Source organism: Giraffa tippelskirchi, chromosome 12 (genome assembly GCF_054371585.1).
Source record: "Giraffa tippelskirchi isolate mGirTip1 chromosome 12, T2T-mGirTip1v1.2.pri, whole genome shotgun sequence".
NCBI classification, from domain to species: Eukaryota; Metazoa; Chordata; class Mammalia; order Artiodactyla; family Giraffidae; genus Giraffa; species Giraffa tippelskirchi.
In genome coordinates this window covers 30,727,690-30,748,217 of record NC_137286.1, presented here as the reverse complement: position 1 = coordinate 30,748,217, position 20,528 = coordinate 30,727,690, and the positions used below count along the sequence as shown (strand labels likewise).

The window sequence follows — 20,528 nt, the reverse complement described above, 5'->3', positions numbered from 1 at the left end:
AATAATTAACCTAAGAACTATAGTGTAACATACTGGGTAGAAAATAAGGAGGCAAGAAGGGGAAAGTGTGTGGTAATGATGTGAATGTGATGAGATAACATAAAAGTCAGTTAATAGAATCTAAAATCGATAAAGTATCCATATATTTTATTTTAAATACTTCCAAAAAAATTTTTCCTGCATACAAGATTCTCATTATTCAGCACGAGACTGTCTTTGAACTCAAGCCAAAGCATGCTTGCCTCATCAAAAGAAATTCTGAAGGATGTAATCCCAGAAATGAAGAAAAAAGCAAGTTAAAAAAAAGAATAATGACCATGTAAAAGAATGATGAATGTATTTTTATGGTTAAGTCAGAATTAAAATACACATAATCAATAAAATGTGAATCTGACGATGGGGTCTTAAGTGAAAATAAAATGATCTACAGTTCTTATGTTGTCTTTGAGGAGAATCGAGGTGGTAGAATGTATTTGGCTATTAATGAATTAAGTATCATGCATATTCCAGTTTCTAAGGTAATCAGTAAAAGGAATATTTCCAAGTAGGAAAAGAGGATATACATTCTTCATATGTTTCTTCTGCTATTTGCTTTCATATTTCTAAGTAAAATTGCATTCTTCAGAATTTCTTTTGATGAGGCAAGCATGCTTTGACCTGGGTGGAAGAGAGTCTCATACTGGACCATGAGAATCTTGTATTAAGAAGGAATCTTTTTGGAGGCATTTTAAAATAAAATGGATTAGAGCTTTCCTAGTTGAATCTGGTTAGACACCTAAAATCTTAGTCTGTGATTTCTGATTTTGTTTTGGCCTCAGTTTTCTCATCGGTAAATTGAAACTACAGAACAGAATGGTCATTTTCTAGGCTACACTTCTCAATCTTCTTTCTCTGTCAATGTAATATATAAATTTGCCATTATTCAGCAGAATGATCTGCTGTTTTTTCCTTTTGTTTTTCATATATAATTTTTTATTGATGGTCTTTTCAAAGCAATAGGCACAGGGAAAAACAGAAGGGAGTAAATTATCAGATTTATAATTTAAAATTTTGGCAGTGGCTTTTGCCCTTATCCCAGTGTTTATTATTTAGTACTGTTAGAAAGAGGGTGGTGGTGAAACTAGGGTCTTACAGCCCCTGTATTATTCCATTGGACCCTAGGGTTTTCAGGAGCTCACTTAATATGCCCAAAACAATACCAGTATGTCCCTCAACCTAAGGGGCAGCACTTAACATTGTTTTCTATGTTAGTAGGCCCTCTGCAACTTCAGGAATTAAAAAAAAAAAAAAAACTATATCCTGGCTTTTGCCAGGTTTTGAATTATAGCACTTGAAGTTCAACATGGCATCCTTGGTCTCAAGTGAGACTTCACCTACCTAAAAGAAAAAAGCCTCATATAGATCTTTTTTTTTTTTTTAATGATACCAAGAAAGGAATCTTTAAGAGAAGAAAGATGATAAAGAAGGAGTAATGTTTATGGGGGAAGAGAAGCCCAAAGATTTTTGATTCCTGCTTATAGTTCTGGATATGAGAGCTGATTTCAAGTAATCATGACTCACAAGCTTAATTATAGAAAGGTAGTCTCTTCAAGGCATTATAACAGCATCTGTAACAATGGGCATCTACTACCTGTTGCATTTGTCTTTTCACTTTCATGAATTCACCTAATCCCCACAGGTAAAAAATATATTAAAAAAAAAATCACTTGCCCTCCCTTTCCACCTCTTGCCAAATAATTTTTCTTTAGTTTTGTTGAAACAACAACAAAAAAGCATTGTTGCTGCAACTGTGTCTTCACAGCAGATGATGTAACTACACCCATTTTTACTAATAATTTCACTGAGGGCAGTTTTTGAAGGATCAGTTCAGTTCAGTCGCTCAGTCGTGTCCGACTCTCTGTGACCCCATGAATTGCAGCACGCCAGGCCTCTCTGTCCATCACCAACTCACGGAGTCTACCCAAACCCATGTTCATCGAGTCAGTGATGCCATCCAACCATCTCATCCTCTGTCGTCCCCTTCTCCTCCCGCCCCCAATCCTATTTTGAAGGATGGAGAGGCATTTTCACAATAATTCTGTTTTGATTTTATCCTATAGAGTAAAATTAGAAAAACAGTTATCCTGAAAGTCTGTATTAATGATACCCCTCTTCCTTTTTTTTCTAGCTATAGGTTTCTTTAAAATTATAAGCTTTTAGAAGTATGTAAGATAATTATATATGTCTTTGATGTGACTCCATCTTTTAGCAAGATTTTCATCATCTATAGGAAGAGGAGAAATAATCTGACGTGATAAATTATAAGGGAAAAGTAACTTTCAAAATTCTTCCAAAGTTAGTATTCCCAGCTTGTGATCCTTGTAGGAAAAAAAAGACACCTACTTTTCTAGTAGCTTTCACTGTTGCCACCTACATCTGTACCCCTTTCCATCCTTATTGGTGCCTCATCTGATTTACCATTACTTATTTCTGGGACACTTTCAATTCTTTAAGTTTGTGTAATATGTTCTGCCAACTACTTCTTCTGACTCTATACTTATTCATTTTCATATGTAGTTAAAAATCTCACTCAATGTCTATTAAACTTAAAAATATAAAAAAAAAATATGCTCCTATTCTGCCTAATATTGGTAAATAAATTAAGTGAAATAGACATAGTGCATGATGTATATATATTTAATTTTATATAGTTTGAATATTATATATAATTCTGCCCTTACAAAATTTCATTTCTTTACTCTTATAGAAATCAGTACAATCATAATACAGATGACTAATGAGTCATTTAATGACCAGTAATCTAAATTACATTTCTTTGTTTTAAACATTTTCAAATATAACCTATACATACGTTTTCTTTAAATGTTTCAGTATTGTTTAAAAGAGACATTTAAAAATACCTTATTTCACGCAAATTCTTGAAGTGTTCCATATTTTTTACAGGGTGCTCGGGGCTGGTACACCGGGATGACCCGGAGAGATGGGATGGGGAGGGAGGAGGGAGGGGGGTTCTGGAGGGGGAAAACATGTACACCCATGGTGGATTCATGTCAATGTATGGCAAAACAAATACAATATTGTAAAGCTAAAAAATAGATAAATAAACTAATTTAAAATAAAAAAAATTAAAATACCTTATTTCATAGTGTAACAAATATTTGTTAACTATCTTCCGATAATTATTTTCCCTTTCTCAGTTTCCAGTAGGCCTCAATTTTCATTCCAAGGTCCTTGCAGTTTTAGAGAATTTCATACTAGATGCCAGGAATGGAGTATGTAGGCTTAAAGTAAGTATCTCATTCCATACACCTCACCTAATTCACGGATAGTATGTGATCTAATCTGTTCTACCCAGAATAAATAACTGGAATTCTGTTGGGAAGACTGTGATTCAGATACTTCCTCTCATTATTATTAATTTTTTAGGAAGATGGTACATAGAATTATCTGTTTTGATAGGTAGGATGAATCACAATGAGGGCCAGTACCACATGTATTAGCTTGCATTAGGTTATGATGTACAAAAAGCATTTCTCAAAATTAGTTATTATAACAACAAAGTTGCTATATAATGAATTTGTATTGGTTGCTCTCATTACAAGTCAGCATCAGTCCTCTGCTGGTCAGTGACAACTCTGTTCTTTTTTCATATGTCTTTTTCATTTGAGAATTTAGGTGGAAGAAGCAGTCCTTGTTTCAGCCATGTGCTTCTCATGGCATAAATAAGATAGCTAGTAACTGAGCCCAGCCACTCAAGTGTTCAAAGCATTTTCTCTATCGTACTTTCCATTCACTCACCTTCCATAACCAAAGCAACTCACATAGTTAAGCCCAATATTAATTGGGCAGGGTAATTAGAATGTTAATGAAGAAAGACAATTTGCCTTTTTGTCTAGCTGATATAACTTTCTGGAATTTTTTACCTACCAAGAGATAATGATTATTAAAAAGTAAAGTACAGTTAAATGTTATTAAAAGTAAGATTTTAGTTTTAATTATTGGGGGGGAATGTCTTTTTAAATAATGATTTCCCTTTGCTTTTAATGAGAGAGATATGCAGTAAGGGGTTCTGAAATATCTAGTGGAACTTCTCTAAATTTACTGAATATTTCTCAAGATGTCTGTAAGTGTCAAATTGAACTAACAAATTATTTTTGCTTCATGTGGGGTTTTTAACTGAAGAATCATTCCTTTTCTCCTTTCTTCAAAATTTCTAACATTTGGCAATTGATAATTTTGCAGAGGAACACTTACTTTCAGTAAAACTATGTACTTGTCTTACAGTGTATGTGCTTGTATAGCAGAGTCTTTGCTGCTTCTGACATGTGAGTGAATGGCCTTTATCTTAAATAATGTTTCCATGTTTCCTTATAAGTTAGGTGAATAAAAATTTACTTTTTTAGTTAATTACATTTTTCCTTTTGAAATGAGAAGAAAATTATATTGCAAATATAAAATTCTTAAGGCATATTCAACTGTGACTTAATCTCTTGCTTATTTAATAATTTTCTGAAGCAAACTCACCACATATCTATCTGAGAATTATGACTGAAATTTTGTTATACAAATTAGAAAGAAGCGGTGAAGATATTTTTATTAATTTATATATTAGTTCAAAAAGATAACAATCATATAGTCAAATGGTAAAAGGTTTGGAAATAGGAGAAAAGAAGGTCATGGACCAGGAAGTAGAAGCATAGATGGAAGTCGACTCTGCTTAATTTATTATGAAAAAGATGTCAGGTGGTTCACATAATCAACATGAAGGATGAGAACCAGGACTGGGTAGGATCTCAGGAAGTCTGCATAGCTAAGGTTTTGCTCCAGGAAGTGTTTACTTAGGATATCACCATTGTCATAATTATCACTGGGCATGTGACACTGCTGGCCCTGATGCCATCAGTTAATTAACTAATATGCTTGCTGCTGGACGCCACATCTTTGAAGATTACCTTTATTCCATACTACTTGCCTCTCAACTCCTTGGTAGCTGCTTCATAAAACCTCTAACTGACCCATTAACTTTATATTACTCCCCTTGTATTCATTTTTCCAGGTAGCAGCTACTAACTGGCTGCATTGTTGTTGTGTTAGTCACTCAGTTGTGTCTGACTATTTGTGACCCTATGTAGCCCACCAATCTTCTCTATCCATTTAATTCTCCAGGCAAGATTACTGGATTGGTTAGCCATTCTCTTTTCCAGGGGATCTTCCTGATCCATGGATTGAAGCTGCGTCTCCTGCACTGAATGTGGATTCTTTACTGTCTGAGCCATCAGGGAAGTCCTGGTGGTATTAGTATTCCATAGTACTGGTAAGTAGTATTCCATACTACTTGCCCTTCAACTCTTTGGTAGCTGTTTGATAGAACCTCTAACTAGCCCATTAACTTTATATTACTACCCCATGTTAATTTTTCTGGGTGTGTTAGTCACTCAGTCATGTCTGACTCTTTGTGACACCATGGATGGTAGGCTGCCAGGTCCCTCTGTCCATGGAATTCTCCAGGCAAGATACTGGAGTAGGTAGCCAGTCCCTTCTCTAGGAGATCTTCCCAACCCAGAGATTGAACCTGAGTCTCCTGCGTCACAGGCAGATTCTTTACCATCTGAGCCACCAGGGAAGCCCAATTTTTGTGGGTAGCAACTACTAAATGGCTGCATTGTGTCACATGCTTGATTCTAGCTGCTAAAGTATGTTAAGAGAGATACGTTTTCACATATTATGATATGTTGAGATAACTGATATTCAAGAAAATACACACAAAACAATGATCTATCACATTTTTGTTTTTCAGATTACCAAATATTATAAAGATTCATAATATTCAGTTTTAGTAAGGGCATGAGGAGACTAGCACTCTTATAGGAAATTGGTACTTCTTCCAGGGAAGTTTGTTAATGAGTATAAACTACTAAAATATGAGCATGTTTTAACACAGAAACTATTTTCTAGGAATTTTTCATAAGGAAAACATTAAATAAATCTGGAATGATATATGTCAGAGGACATTCATTATGTTTACAATAAAGAGTTCGAAATAAACTAAATGCCAGATAAAAAATGAGAGAGAAAGAGAGGAAGAAGCTTATTCCAAGAAAATATATACTAGCTAGTTTCAGTCTGTGGGACATTGGATGAATTCTATTTTCTTCATTGTTTATTTTCTTATTACTTAAATTCTCTATATTAATACCTATTATATTCATAATTAGAAAAATAATCTTACTATTTTGCCTAGAATTTTGGAAGAGATCATTAAAAGACATAATACTACATTCTAAGTCTTGTTTACACGTCTATGTTTCTCTCTAAAATGAGATAAGGATAGAAAATTATTTTCATGAATCCTTCAATATTCAAGATATTTATTCTACAGAACACTTCAGATTCTAATATGTCTTCTTTAGAAGTAAAGGTGTAATGGAATGCAATAGATTGAATGACGTAGTGTTTCGTTGGAAGGTGACTCTCAGTTATTTCTAGAGGAAATTTTATAGTGGTGTGAAATTAGATTTGTTGATTAGGTGGGGAATACTTGGTGCCTCTTGGGAATGCAACTCGTTCATGAATTTTGGAGATGATATTAAAGGGCTACAGAGATGTGAACACCAATATCAGTGGCAATTTTTATTCCCAGAGAAACTGCCAGAGAGAGAGTAAGGGTAAAACCCAAGAAAATTTCAAGAGTGATTAAGTGACAAGAGAGGAAAACTACTAATAAACATTTAATAAGATTCTTATCTTTATTGTTAATCAGGAAAATGTGATTTTTTTTTTATCACAATGAGCTATACATACCTGTATGTATGCATCAAATTAGCTGAAATTAAATTGTCAGAAATACCAAATTTTGGTAAGATTCTGGAAGCAATGGGAACTTGAGAGAATTCCCAAATGGGATTTTGGATTGTAAGCTGGTTCAACCACTAAGGAATATGAGTTTAGCATTATTTAGGAAAGTTAAAGATGTACATATTTTACGACTTACCCACCCCATTCTTGTATATTTTAAAGTAAACCTTGTGTGTATGCTTCAGATGTTCATAGTAGTTTTTAAAATAATAACCCCAAATTGGAAATGACTCGAGTGTCCATCATAATTTTAACATTTTGGTATAATCATAACATAGAATAATATATGATACACCTCCTAATATGTATGAACATGTACATATTGTTGTTTTTGCTTAGTTGCCAACTTGTGTCTGACTCTTTGTGACCCTATGGCCAGTAGCATGCCAGGCTCCTCTGTCCTCCACTAACTACCAGAGTTTGCTCAAATACAAGTCCATTGTTGGTGATGCTATTTAATCATCTCATCCTCTGCCACTCCCTTCTCCTTTTGCTTTCAGGGTATTTCTGAAGAAATACCCTTTCCTAGCTTCAGGTTATTTTCCAAAGAGTCAGCTCTCTGCATCAAGTGGCCAAAGTATTGGAGCTTCAGCTTTAGCAACAGTCTTTCTAATGAGTATTCAGGGTTAATGAGTAAAAGAAGAAAGTCAAAAGTTTTAAATTTTATGCAATTGAGAATGTGGAAGAATCAAACCATTATTTAGGGTTTCATAAATTGCACAGCAAGAATGAATTATTCATAGGAAAAAGAATAATGCTTATCTCTAGTCAGAGGGTAGAGAGATCTGTTTTGGTAGGGACAAACACACAATATTCTATTTCTAAAACCCAAGTTGGTTATAATTGTTTTCATAATTCACTGACTAGTCATAAATATATTTTGAGATATATTTTAAAATTAAAAATATTTAAAATAAAGCTATGGAGGAAAATACAAATTTAAAAAAATTTACTCCTCACATCTTTTCTTTACCTGGTACTGTTAGGTCCTAGTATGTAGGGTTGTGAGTTGGGGTCAATAAAAGTAGTTTAAATTAGAGGAGAACGGTACAGTTAAAATGCTCCCAGGTGTTCCACAAGTCAGTTGAGAAATATATAGCACCGTGACATTGTTTAGTTCTTCTATATCTTCACTGAATTTCTGTCTGTATATTACTGAGAGAGAAGTGTTGACATCTCTAACCATAATTATGGATTTATCTATTTCTTTTTATTCTGTCAGTTTTTGCTTCATGTATTTTGTAGTTCAGTTGTTGGGCACATAAACATTTTGAATTGGTATAACTTCTTGATGTACTAAAACTTGTCTCATTATAGAATTTTCCTCGTTATCCCTGGTAATTCTTTAAAGATTGCTCTTTTACCCTGAAGATTACTGATTGTAGTACAGCCAATCCAATTACTATTGTTCAGTGTTTGATTGTATAGTTTATCTTTTTTCCATTCTTTACTTTTAATTCATGCTTCCCTGTTGACTCAGATGGTAAAGAGTCCATGTAATGCAGGAGACCTGCATTCAATCCGTGGGTTGGGAAGAACCCCTGGAAAAGGGAATGGATACCCACTCCAGTATTCTTGCCTGGAGAACTCCATGGACAGAGGAGCCTGGTGGGCTACAGTTCATGGGGTTGGAAAGAGTCAGACACCACAGAGTGACTAACCCTTTCACTTTCAGTTTTAATCCACCTATGTTGTAATGTTTGGAGTGAGATTTTTAAAGATAGCATAGATGGGTTATGTTGACTTATCCATTTTGACAGTCTGCCTTTTAATTGCATGTTTAGATCATTTAAATGGAATGTAATTTTTGATATGTTTGGACTTAGGTCTGTCACTTTATTTGTTTTATGTTTGTTCCTTCCATTTTTCAGTTCTCTCTCCTTTCTAGCTTTCTTTTGGGTTATTTGAATATTTTTTAGCTTTCATTTTCATTTAGTTATTTTTATTTTTAGTGGTTGCTGTGGTGATTCCATTCACTTCAGTCACTTGGTCATGTCTGACTCTTTGCAACCCTATGGACTGCAGCACACCAGGGTTCCCTGTCCATCACCAACTCCTGGAGCTTGCTCAAAATTATGTGATTGCTCAAGCTCTAGTGATTACAAAATACTAAACTTTTCACAGTTTACTTAGAATCAATATTTTACTATTTCTATTAGAATGTAGAAATTTTTACTACCTTACTACTTCTCATTTATGAAGTTTTCTTATAAACTATATCTACATAAATTGAGAATGTCTATTTCACCTTCATTCCTGAAGGATATTTTCACTGGATATGAAATTCTGGGTTGACAATTCTTTTCTTTCAAAACTTTAAAAATTTTGTACCATTTTTTTTGTCATGCATGGTTTTTGATGAGAAATCTTCATAATCTCCAATTTTTGTCATTGTTTATAGTTAATGTGTTATTTTCTCTGGCTGCTTTCAAGATTTTCTTTTTTTGCAACTAATGTTCAATAGTTCAATTATGATACACATGGACATGAATTTCTTTGGGTTTAAAGCTTACTCAGCTTGTTTAATTCCTAGACACCTTTTGCTTAACTTGAGATGTTTTGGGGCCATTATTTCTTCAAATATTTTTTCAGCTCTGCAGTTTCTCCTTTCTTGCTTTAATGCTGATGATACACATCTTAAATTTTTCATTGTCCCATAGTTTCTGTAGCTCTTCTCAATTTTAAGAAAACTTTTATCCTCTGTACAGTTAGTCTCCTAGGTACAAACCTTCAAGTTTCAAACTTTCAAAGATGCTAACATGTCCAACCACATAAGTTAGTTCTAGCTGAGGAGACACTGTTAGTTTTTGAGGCACAGGACCTGGACATAGAATGGTACATGAACGTTACAGCTGCTATTCAGAATGCAATCCAGTGCCACTGTTATCTATGATGAGAAAAAAAAAGAGCTACTACCTAGACATACTAGATCTTTTTTTTCTTTTTCAAGAAGGTAGATAGAATTGAATCCAGCAAGAAACCAGAACCTGTGCCTTCAACGTCAGGCATGAGTGAAATTTCAGCTTGTCCTCCATCACCTATTGCTGGCAATCCTTCAGTTCTACCATCTCCCACCTCCTTTCCCTCCTCCAGTCAGTAACTCTTCTTGCCTGTTCACTCATGCCAGCCCTTGTATACAGCTGTTGTACTGTACTATTGTACCTTTCAAGGTACTGTACTATAAGATTAAGATTTTTTCTTTATTTTGTGTGTTTATGTATTATTTTTATGAAAAGTATTATAAACCTATTACAGAACAGTACTATATAGCCGATTGTGTTAGGTACCTAGGCTAACTTTATTGGACTTATGAACAAATTGGACTTATGAATACATTCTTGTTTGTATGTAGGGGACTTATTGTATTGTTCAGACTGAATAATTTCTGTTGGTCTATCTTCAAGTTTACCAGCTCTCATCTGCTATTATCATTCTGCTGTTGAGTCTATTCTTCTATTGCTTTGCTGAGACATTGCATTTTAAAATTCATTTTAAGAGTACTCAATATTGCTAATTCATGCTTTTCATAATGGCTGCTTTGAAGTCTGTCAGATTATTCCAACATCTGTGTCATTTTGATGTTGGCATCTGTGTTTGTCTTTTCCCATATGAGTTGCAGTTTTTCTGATTCTTCATATGCCAATTAATTTTGGATTGTATCCTGGATATTTGAAATATTATGAGACCCTAGTCTTGTTTAATTCTACTGAGAGTATTGATTTTTATGTTTTAGCAGAAAATCAACTGCTTATGTTCAGGCCATGAGTTCCATATACCCTTCTGTGGGCCATGTTTCTAATATCAGTTTTGTTTCTGAAACTTTTCTAGTACTTTTTGGATTTTTCCTTGTTGTGTACCACCCAATGCTCTTTTTGGAGCCTGGATGGTGATCTGCTCTTTAATTCAGTTCTCAAGATCTTTCTATGCTAATTAGGTTCCTACCTACACCTGTGCATCTGGAAATGAGCCCTAAATTTATAAACAATCATTTTAGGTTGTTTCTTTGAATTCTTTGCTCTCTGTCATCAATCTGGAACTTTCTGAGGCTTTCTCTTTTAGGCCTCAGCAAGGATCTTGGTAGTCTAGTTACTGTATTTTATTGCACACTTCCAGTTTTGAGCCTGCATCCAGAACCAAGTGATGTGAAGATAGAGAAAGGAAAAAAGTAGTGGGAATTGGCCCCACCCACTTTGAACCACAGCTCCACCAGAGAGGACCATTCCCCTCCCTCAGAATTTTGACATTTTTGGGTTCCTATGGCTACAACTGTTACCACTGCCGTGGTTTTGTTGGAGGCTAGAGTATCAAAGAAAAGAGGAAAGAAAAATAGGAGAATTTCTGCATTGTTTCTGAGCATTAAGAGTTCTATTTCCTGTTCTTTGAGTCAGCAATGAAATTTTTTTCCTGGAGTTCTGTGTGTACTACAGTACTCACATCTCAGCATCTTACTGTATTAATATTCTGACCAGGGGATATCAGAAGGAAAAAAGAGGTAAATTTATCACTAGTTTGCTGTCTCTTATAATTCTGATATTCTCTTATTTACCTACTACTATGTACTTTTTAGAATTCTCAAAAATCTATGTCTTCTGTCCAAGTTTTCTACTTGTATTTCTACTTGCAGGGAGAAGTGTACATAGTCCATTTTACCTGAAGCATAAACTCTCAAACAATAAATTGATTACTTTGTAATTAAATATTATTTTTTTTTAAGGAGTTGTAGAACTTCCTAGAGTTATTGATAATACTTGAGAGAAAGAAATTGAAGATCCAGTGTAATTTAAAAAAACAATTCAAACCTCATTAACTTCAAAAGACATCCATCCTAACCCACTTTGATCAAGTAAATGTTGGATGATTTGGGGGAGAAAGGGAGCAAAATATACTCTAGTGGTAAGCCTCATTTTAACTTAAACAAAATTATTAAATATAATAGAGAGAGTGCAACTGTGTCTGTACATCGAAGCCTGAGAGTTGGCAAATGTGGAGTTTGTTTTTGCAGTAGGTTCTGTATTTTACCTAGGGTTCTCCCAAGAAACAAAGTAGGATTTGTGTGGTGTGTGTGAATATACATGTATATCTGTGTATACACATATATATATATATATATATATGGAGAAAGAGAGCATGCACAAGAGATCAAAAGCAAGATTTTAAGGAATCAGCTTACATGATTGTTGAGGCTGATACGTCCAAAATCTATGAAGTCGGCTTGAGAATCAGGGAAGAATTGATGTTGCAGCTCAAGCCCAAAGTAGACTACAGACAGAATTCCTTCTCCCTCTGGGGATGTCAATCTTTTTTTCTCTTAAGGCCCTCGACTGATTGGTTATATGAGGCTCACCCATATTTTGTAGGTAATCTCCTTTACTAAAGGGCTTCTCAGTGGTACAGTGATAAAGAATCTACCTGCTAATGAAGGAGATGCAAGAGATGTAGGTTGGATGCCCCAGTTGGAAGATCCCCTGGGTTAAGAAATGGCAACCTATTTTAGTATTCTTGCCTGGAAAATTCCATGAACAGAGGAGCCTGGTGGGATACAGTCTGTGGAATAACAGAGTCAGACTCAATTGATCATGCATGCCATATCCTTTATGAAAAGTCTACTGATTTAAATGTTCTCATCTTCAACTAACAGATAAACTAATGTTTGACCAAAAATCTGGATCCTGTGTCCTAGCCAAATTGATTATTAAATTAATCATTATATCCTGGAAGGTGATACTAGATAATACATTAACTCTTTGGATAACTGTACATTTTCTGAGTAGCTTCAACATAGAGATAGTCAATGGACAATCTAAGATCCAATTGGCCATCTAAGACAGCTTTTTAAGGAAAATGAATTTTCTCATGGATCCTTAATATCATCTCAGATTAATTCTATTGTAATTGCATTTGCATTGGATTCTTTAACAACTGAGCCACCAGGGAAGCATAATTGTATTTAAATACATTTAAATCTATGACTGAGTATACATGACTTAAATTTTAGTTCTTTGAAAATTATATATTCATACCTCAAATGAGATAGAAAACCACACTCCAATAAAGTTGATAATGGGTGATAGTGTTTTGCTGAAACTAAGTGTAGAATAAATAAAAATTTAAGACTGCTACTGTAATCAATCTATTTCTACATTCTTCTTCAATGATACGTGGTATTAAAGTTAGTGTTACTGATACTGCAATTATGACTGGAATTTCTAGGTCCTCCTTAATGTTCTGAGTCAGTATATCTGGAATGTATCCTAGTTATATGCATTTAAAATGTTTTCCTCAGAAAATCTAACATTGGCAGTCTAACAGTTTAAAGTGTAAATTCTACAGAAATGGGTAAAAACATCACATTTAGGCAAATTATCAGAATCACATGAAATATTGTTTTGAAGTATTATCAATGCCAATTTCATTCCAATCCTAAAGAAAAGCAATGCTAAAGAATGTTCAAACTACTGTACAAATGCACTCACCTCACACGCTAGCAAAGTAATGCTCAAAATTCTCCAAGCCAAACTTCAATAGTACATGAACCATGATCTTCCAGATGTTCAAGCTGGATTTAGAAAAGCAGAGGAACAAGAGATCAAATTGCCAACATCTGATGGATCAATGAAAAAGCAAGAGAGTTCCAGATAAACGTCAACTTTTTCTTTATTGAATACACCAAAGACTGACGGTGTGGATCACAACAAACTGTGGAAAATTCTTAAAGAGATGGGAATACCAGACCACCTTATCTGTCTCCTGAGAAATCTGTATGGAGGTCAAGAAGTAAGTTAGAACTGGACATGGAACAACAGACTGGTTCCAAATTGGGAAAGGAATAGGTAACGGCTGTATATTATCACTCTACTTATTTAGCTTATATGCAGAGTACATCATGTGGAATGCCAGGCTGGATGAAGCACAAACTGGAATCAAGATTGCTGGGAGAATTATCAATAATCTCAGATACGCAGATGACACCGTCCTTATGGTAGAAAGCGAAGAAGAACTAAAGAGCCTCTTGATGAAAGTGAAAGAGGAGTGTGAAAAATTTGGCTTAAAGCTCAACATTCAGAAAACTAAGATCCTGGCATCTGGTCCCATCCCTTCATGGCAAATAGATGAGGAAACAATGGAAACTGAGAGACTATTTTTTGGGGACTCCAAATCACTGCAGATGGTGACTGCAGTCATGAAATTAAAAGACGCTTGCTCCTTGGAAGAAAAGCTGTGACCAACCTAGACAGTATATTAAAAAGCAGAGACATTACTTTGCCAACAAAGGTCCATCCAGTCAAAGCTATGGTTTTTCCAGTAGTCACATGTAGATGTGAGAGTTAGACTATAAGGAAAGCTGAGCACAGAAGAACTGATGCTATTGAACTGTGGTGTTGGAGAAGACTCTTTGAGAGTCCCTTGGACTACGTGGAGATCCAGCCAGTCCATCCTAAAGGAAAACAGTCCTGGATGTTCATTGGAAGGACTGATGCTGAAACTGAAACCCCAATACTTTGGCTACCTGATGCGAAGAATTGACTCATTGGAAAACACCTTGGTGCTGGGAAAGATTGAAGGTGGGAGGACAAGGGGACAAGAGAGGATGAGATGGTTGGATGGCATCACTGACGCAATGGACATGAATTTGAATAGGCTCTGGGAGTTGATGATCAGCACGGAAGCCTGGCTTGCTGCAGTCCATGGGGTTGCAAAGAGTTGGACAGGACTGAGCAAATGAATTGAACTGAATCAAGGTCACATGCCATTCGTAGTAAATCAGAATCTCCAGATCCCCAGAACTCCAGAGATCTGCTCTTTCTTTCTTTTAAGCTTCTTAAAGGATACTGTCATCATCTTGATTTGAAAAATAGCTGTTATATTATTACCTTTCTTAAAAATTAGTGGTTTCATGTAAGAGCGTGTCAATAACTGGGTAATGAAAAGTTATTGCTTGAGATCACTAGGGATGCCTGAATAATGGTATATTTTGTATTTAATTAAGTGGAGAAATTAATACATTATAGATTTAATATACTATAACAATAAAAATTTTAGGTAGGTTAAACATTTACTTATATACAATGAAATCACAACATATTGGAAAAAACATTTTTCCCTAATACTTAGGTAGTGGGGAAGGCTTATCAACACATAATATGAAACTCAGAAATGATTTTTAGAAGTTAAAATTTTAAGTATATGACAACACAACACAGAAATGAAGCAAGAACATATTCTGACTTGGGGAAATACGTCATGAACCTACGACCTCTATAATTCAAAGAGCCCTTAAAGGTCAGTTAAAAAAAACAAAAAAAGGCACCACAATAGGGAAACATGAAAAAGGCAGATTCTCATAGCTAATAGAAGAAATTTAAATGGCTCTCCAATACTAAAACACAAATTCACTAATAAATTTAAAAAACAACAACAAAAAGCTGAGATAACCTTTTACCTACCATAGAGAAATACATTAAAAGCTTGATAGTATTCATTTTTGAGCAAAAATATACACAAATGGACATTATATCATACCTTAATCAATGTTAAATTTACTGAAATTAAGTATCATTTTAAGGTATTTTGCACTATTTATTTGATCTGAAATTTTCATCATCTCTCACCAACAATTCTACTTTAAGTTATGAATCCTGTAGAAATTCTCTCATTATTGCCACCTAAATTTGTCCATTACAATAAATATACAATGTAGTATATTTTATAACAGCAAAAGTTGTAAGTAAAGAAGATTAATCAAAAAGTGATTCATTAAATTGTACAATATAAGATGGCTTATAATGCTTTTGTCAAAAAGAATGATGTGGCTTGAAATGTTTGGATATATAGAAAAAATAGGCCAATTATAATTTAAGTGAAGAAAGTGTGCATAACAGCATTTATAGAGTCACTTACTTTTCAAAATATATGTAAAATGTAAAGTTTGAGTTAGATAAATATGTACCAAAATATTAAACATTTTTACATCTGGAGAGTAGGACTGTGATAGGAATACATTCACTTTCATTTCTATTTTTTCCATTTTTGTATTAAATTTTTATAGCACACGTGTTAGTTTCATAAGAAAATACAAAGGGGACAAATAGAAAAGAAAAAGATTAATGGCTTGCTGCCATCTGGGAGTGCCACAAAGTTGTCTTTTGCCTTTTTACTGTTGAAAAATGTTATCAATTATTTGGATGAAGTCATATATGACAAGCTTATCTTATTTTCAGATGGAGAAAAATTGGGAGGGATAGTAACATAGTTGACTGAGTCAAGTTTCAACTGCCCTAGAAATGCATGTTGTGTTGAAACAAACAATAAAAAATTAACAAGGACAAACATAATTTACTCTGTTTAGGCATAAAAAAAATTGCTTAACTTAGTTTAAGATACGAGGATTAGAGTTAGGGTTAGGGAAAGGGTTTACAAAAGGCTAAGGAGAAAGGGAATGATATGTCCATCTGACTGTATTATTCCAAAAAATAGCAAGGAGAGATAAGAAAGCCTTCCTAAGTGAACAATGGAAAGAAGTAGAGGAAAACAATAGAATGGGAAAGACTAGCGATCTCTTCAAGAAAATTAGAGATACTAAGGGGACATCTCATGCATAGATGGACACAATAAAGGACAGAAATGGTATGGACCTAACAGAAACAGAAGATAATTAAGAAGAGGTGGTAAAAATACACAGAAGAACTATAGAAAAAAGGTCTTAATAACCCAGATAACCACCGATGGCATGATCACTCACCTAGAGCCAGACATCCTGGAGTGTGAAGTCAAGTGAGCCTTAGGAAGCATCACTACGAGCAAAGTTAGTGGAAGTGATGGAATTCAAGCTGAGCTATTTCAAATCCTAAAAGATGATGCTGTTAAAGTGCTGCACTTAATATGCCAGCAGATTTGGAAAACTCAGCAGTGGCCTCAGGACTGGAAAAGGTCAGTTTTCAATCCAATCCCAAAGAAAGGCAATGCCAAAGAATGTTAAATCTACCTCACCATTGCACTCATTTCACATGTTAGCAAGGTAATACTCCAGATCCTTCAAGCTAAGCTTCAACAGTACATGAACTGAAAACTTCCAGATGTTCAAGCTGGATTTAAAAAAGGTAGAGGAACCAGAGATCAAATCACCAATATCCGTTGGATCATAGAAAAAGCAAGAGAATTCCCAGAAAACAACTACTTCTTCTTCATTGACTATGCTAAAGCCTTTGACTGTGTGGATCACAAAAAACTATGGAAAATTCTTAAAGAGATGGGAATACCAGACCGCCTTACCTGTCTCCTGAGAAAAACCTGTATGCAGGTCAATAAGCAACAGTTAGAACTGGACATGGAACAACTGACTAGTTCAAAATTGGAAAAAGAGTACATCAAGGCTGAATATTGTTACCCTCCTTATTTAATTTATATACAAAATACATCATGCAAAATGCTGGGGTCAGTGAAGAACAACCTGGAATTAAGATTGACAGGAAAATATCAATAACCTCAGATATGCTGATGACACTATCTTTATGGCAGAAAGTGAAGAGGAACTTAAGAGCCTCTTGATGAAAGTGAAAGTGGAGAGTGGAAAAGCTGGCATAATATTCAACATTCAAAAAAACTAAGATCATAGCATCCGGTCCCATCAGTTCATGGCAAATAGATGGGAAAACAATGGAAACATTGACAAATTTTATTTCTGTGGGCTCCAGAATTGCTGCGGATAGTAACTGCAGCCATGAAATTAAAAGATGCTTGCTCCTTGAATGAAAGGCTGTGGCAAAACTATAGAGCATATTAAAAAGCAAAGGCATTACTTTGCTGACAAAGGTCCATATAGTCAAAGCTATGGTTTTTCCAGTAGTCATGTATGGATGTGAGAGTTAGAACATAAAAAAGGCTGAGTACTGAAGTATTGATGCTTTCAAACTGTGGTTTTGGAGAAGACTCCTGAGAGTCCCTTGGACTGCAAGGAGATCAAACCAGTCAATCCTAAAGGAAATCAACCTTGAATATTCATTGGAAGGACTGATTCTGAAGCTCCAATGCTTTGACCTCCTGATGCAAAGAGCCAACTCATCTGGAAAAGACCTTGATACTGGGGAAGATTGAAGGCAGGAGGGGAAGGGGATGACAGAGGACGAGATGGTTGGATGACATCACTGACTCAATGTGCATGAGTTTGAGCGAACTCTAGGAGATGGTGAAGGATAGGGAAACCTGGCATGCTGAAGTCCATGGGGTCACAAATAGTTGGACATGACTCAGCAACTGAACAACAACAATAACAAAAGAGGATATTTGGCTTCTACTTCATATGAAAATAAGATTTCATTTCCATGAACTCAGTATGAACGAAGATGTGATACCCCTGCAATTTTAGATTATCCATGTTTCAGGAGTTTTTGTGGTGCTCTGTGTTGACCCATCTGGATTACCTTGTTCTATGAAGAGTGCTGTTACTCTGGTGAAACATTCTAAGTGGTGTGCATGCAAAGGACAGGGATCAGCATGGTAAAGGGTTTATAAATCCTGCCACAAATTTAGAAGTCTCCAATTAGAGAACAACAGGATGGTTATATTAAAATATTTGAAATTTGTCTTATGACAGTGTTTTCCCTCTTTGATTTTGAGATCAGAAATGGTACAGATTAGAGAGCCAGCAATGTAAGCTCACCTTGTATAACAAACTCCTAATTCCTGAATATCTGAGAAAAAACTAGATAATGGGTATAGATACCATGTAATGTGTTTACTTGGGAAGTGTTGAATTAGGTATTTTCTAATATTAAAAAAATACATAAGATTCTATGATAATGATTATAGACTATTTTCTTATATAAGTAGAAAAGGTAACTCAACTTGTAAGAATTTTAAATCCATACATTTTGCAAAAATCTTAGGAATGTATATCAGAAAGTAATAATTAGGCTTTATACCCAAATGATGGGTTTCAAACGATACATTCCTGAGCTTTTCAAAAACAAAGAATTAAAATCCAGTTGGAATAAAGTTCACAGTTGTTTTGATTTGTGTGCACATCTGATAGCATGAATCATAATATTTGAAGAATAAGCTCTGCATAGATGAGGACTCGCTTCTATGTCTTTGTATATAGGATAGTTCCTTGGACATAGTTGGTTCTCAGTAAAAACTTTTTGGGTAATGAAAAAGGAGGGGCCTCATTATCAGAATCAGGAATGGAGTGACAAAATGATGGGATGTGCTGGGAAGGCCAAGATTGGAAATCTTGGCAAATCCATAATATTAGGTAAATATAGCAGAATGTAGGAAATTTAGGCAGTAATTTTTTTTAAAAAAAGTAAATATAGACTGTTAAATTCAGTCTGTGATGGTAAATGCAGGCAGATTGTGAGGATTAGCCAAGAATTCAACTTAAATCCAAGTTAAGAGTATCTACATAGTAGGGAGGGCTTCTCAGGTGGCGCTAGTGGTAAAGAACCCTCCTGCCAGTGCAGGAGACCGGACATTGAATAAATCCCTAGAAATGTCTGTTTAGTTCTTTGGCGCACTTTTTGATTGGGTCATTTATTTTTCTGGAATTGAGCTGCAGGAGTTGCTTGTATATTTTTGAGATTAATTGTTTGTCAGTTGCTTCATTTGCTATTATTTTCTCCCATTCTGAAGGCTGTGTTTTCACCTTGCTTATAGTTTCCTTTGTTGTGCAGAAGCTTTTAATTTTAATTAGCTCCTATTTGTTTATTTTTGCTTTTATTTCCAATATTCTGGGACGTGGGTCATAGAGGATCCTGCTGTGGTTTATGTCAGAGAGTGTTTTGCCTATGTTTTCCTCTAGGAGTTTTATAGTTTTTGGTCTTACGTTTAGATCTTTAATACATTTTGAGTTTATTTTTGTGTATGGTGTTAGAAAGTGTTCTAGTTTCATTCTTTTACCAGTGGTTGACCAGTTTTCCCAGCACCACTTGTTAAAGAGATTGTCTTTTCTCCATTGTCTGCCTCCTTTGTCAAAGATAAGGTGTCCATAGGTGCGTGGGTTTATCTCTGGGCTTTCTATTTTGTTCCATTGATCTATATTTCTGACTTTGTGCCAGTACCATACTGTCTTGATGACTATGGCTTTGTAGTAGAGCCTGAAGTCAGACAGGTTGATTCCTCCAGTTCCATTCTTCTTTCTCAAGATTGCTTTGGCTATTTGAGGATTTTTGTATTTCCATACAAATTTTGAAATGATTTGTTCTAGTTCTGTGAAAAATACCTTTGGTAGCTTGATAGGGATTTCACTGAATCTATGGATTGCTTTGGGTAGTATACTCGTTTTCACTATATTGATTCTTCTGATCCATGAACACGGTATATTTCTCCATCTATTTGTGTCCTCTTTGATTTCTCCAAAGAAGACATACAGATGGCTAACAAACACATGAAAAGATGCTCAACATCACTCATTATCAGAGAAATGCAAATCAAAACCACAATGAGGTACCATTTCACGCTTATCAGAATGGCTGCTATCCTAAAGTCTACAAGCAATAAATGCTGGAGAGGGTGTGGAGAAAAGGGAACCCTCTTACACTGTTGGTGGGAATGCAGACTAGTACAGCCACTATGGAGAACAGTGTGGACATTCCTCAAAAAACTGGAAATAGAACTGCCATATGACCTAGCAATCCCACTGCTGGGCATACACACTGAGGAAATCAGAATTGAAAGAG

At 35.0% G+C, this 20,528-nt stretch overlaps 1 long non-coding RNA gene across 1 annotated transcript in view; it reads left to right on the top strand.

Annotated features, from left to right (window-relative positions):
• The first annotated feature begins 11,135 nt into the window (after window positions 1–11,135).
• Window positions 11,136–20,528, top strand: part of LOC145530460 (uncharacterized) — a 91,788-nt gene continuing 82,395 nt past the window's right edge. The window contains exon 1 of the long non-coding RNA XR_014071805.1: window positions 11,136–11,347. This is a non-coding gene — a long non-coding RNA (uncharacterized LOC145530460). The remainder of the gene's footprint in view (window positions 11,348–20,528) is intronic.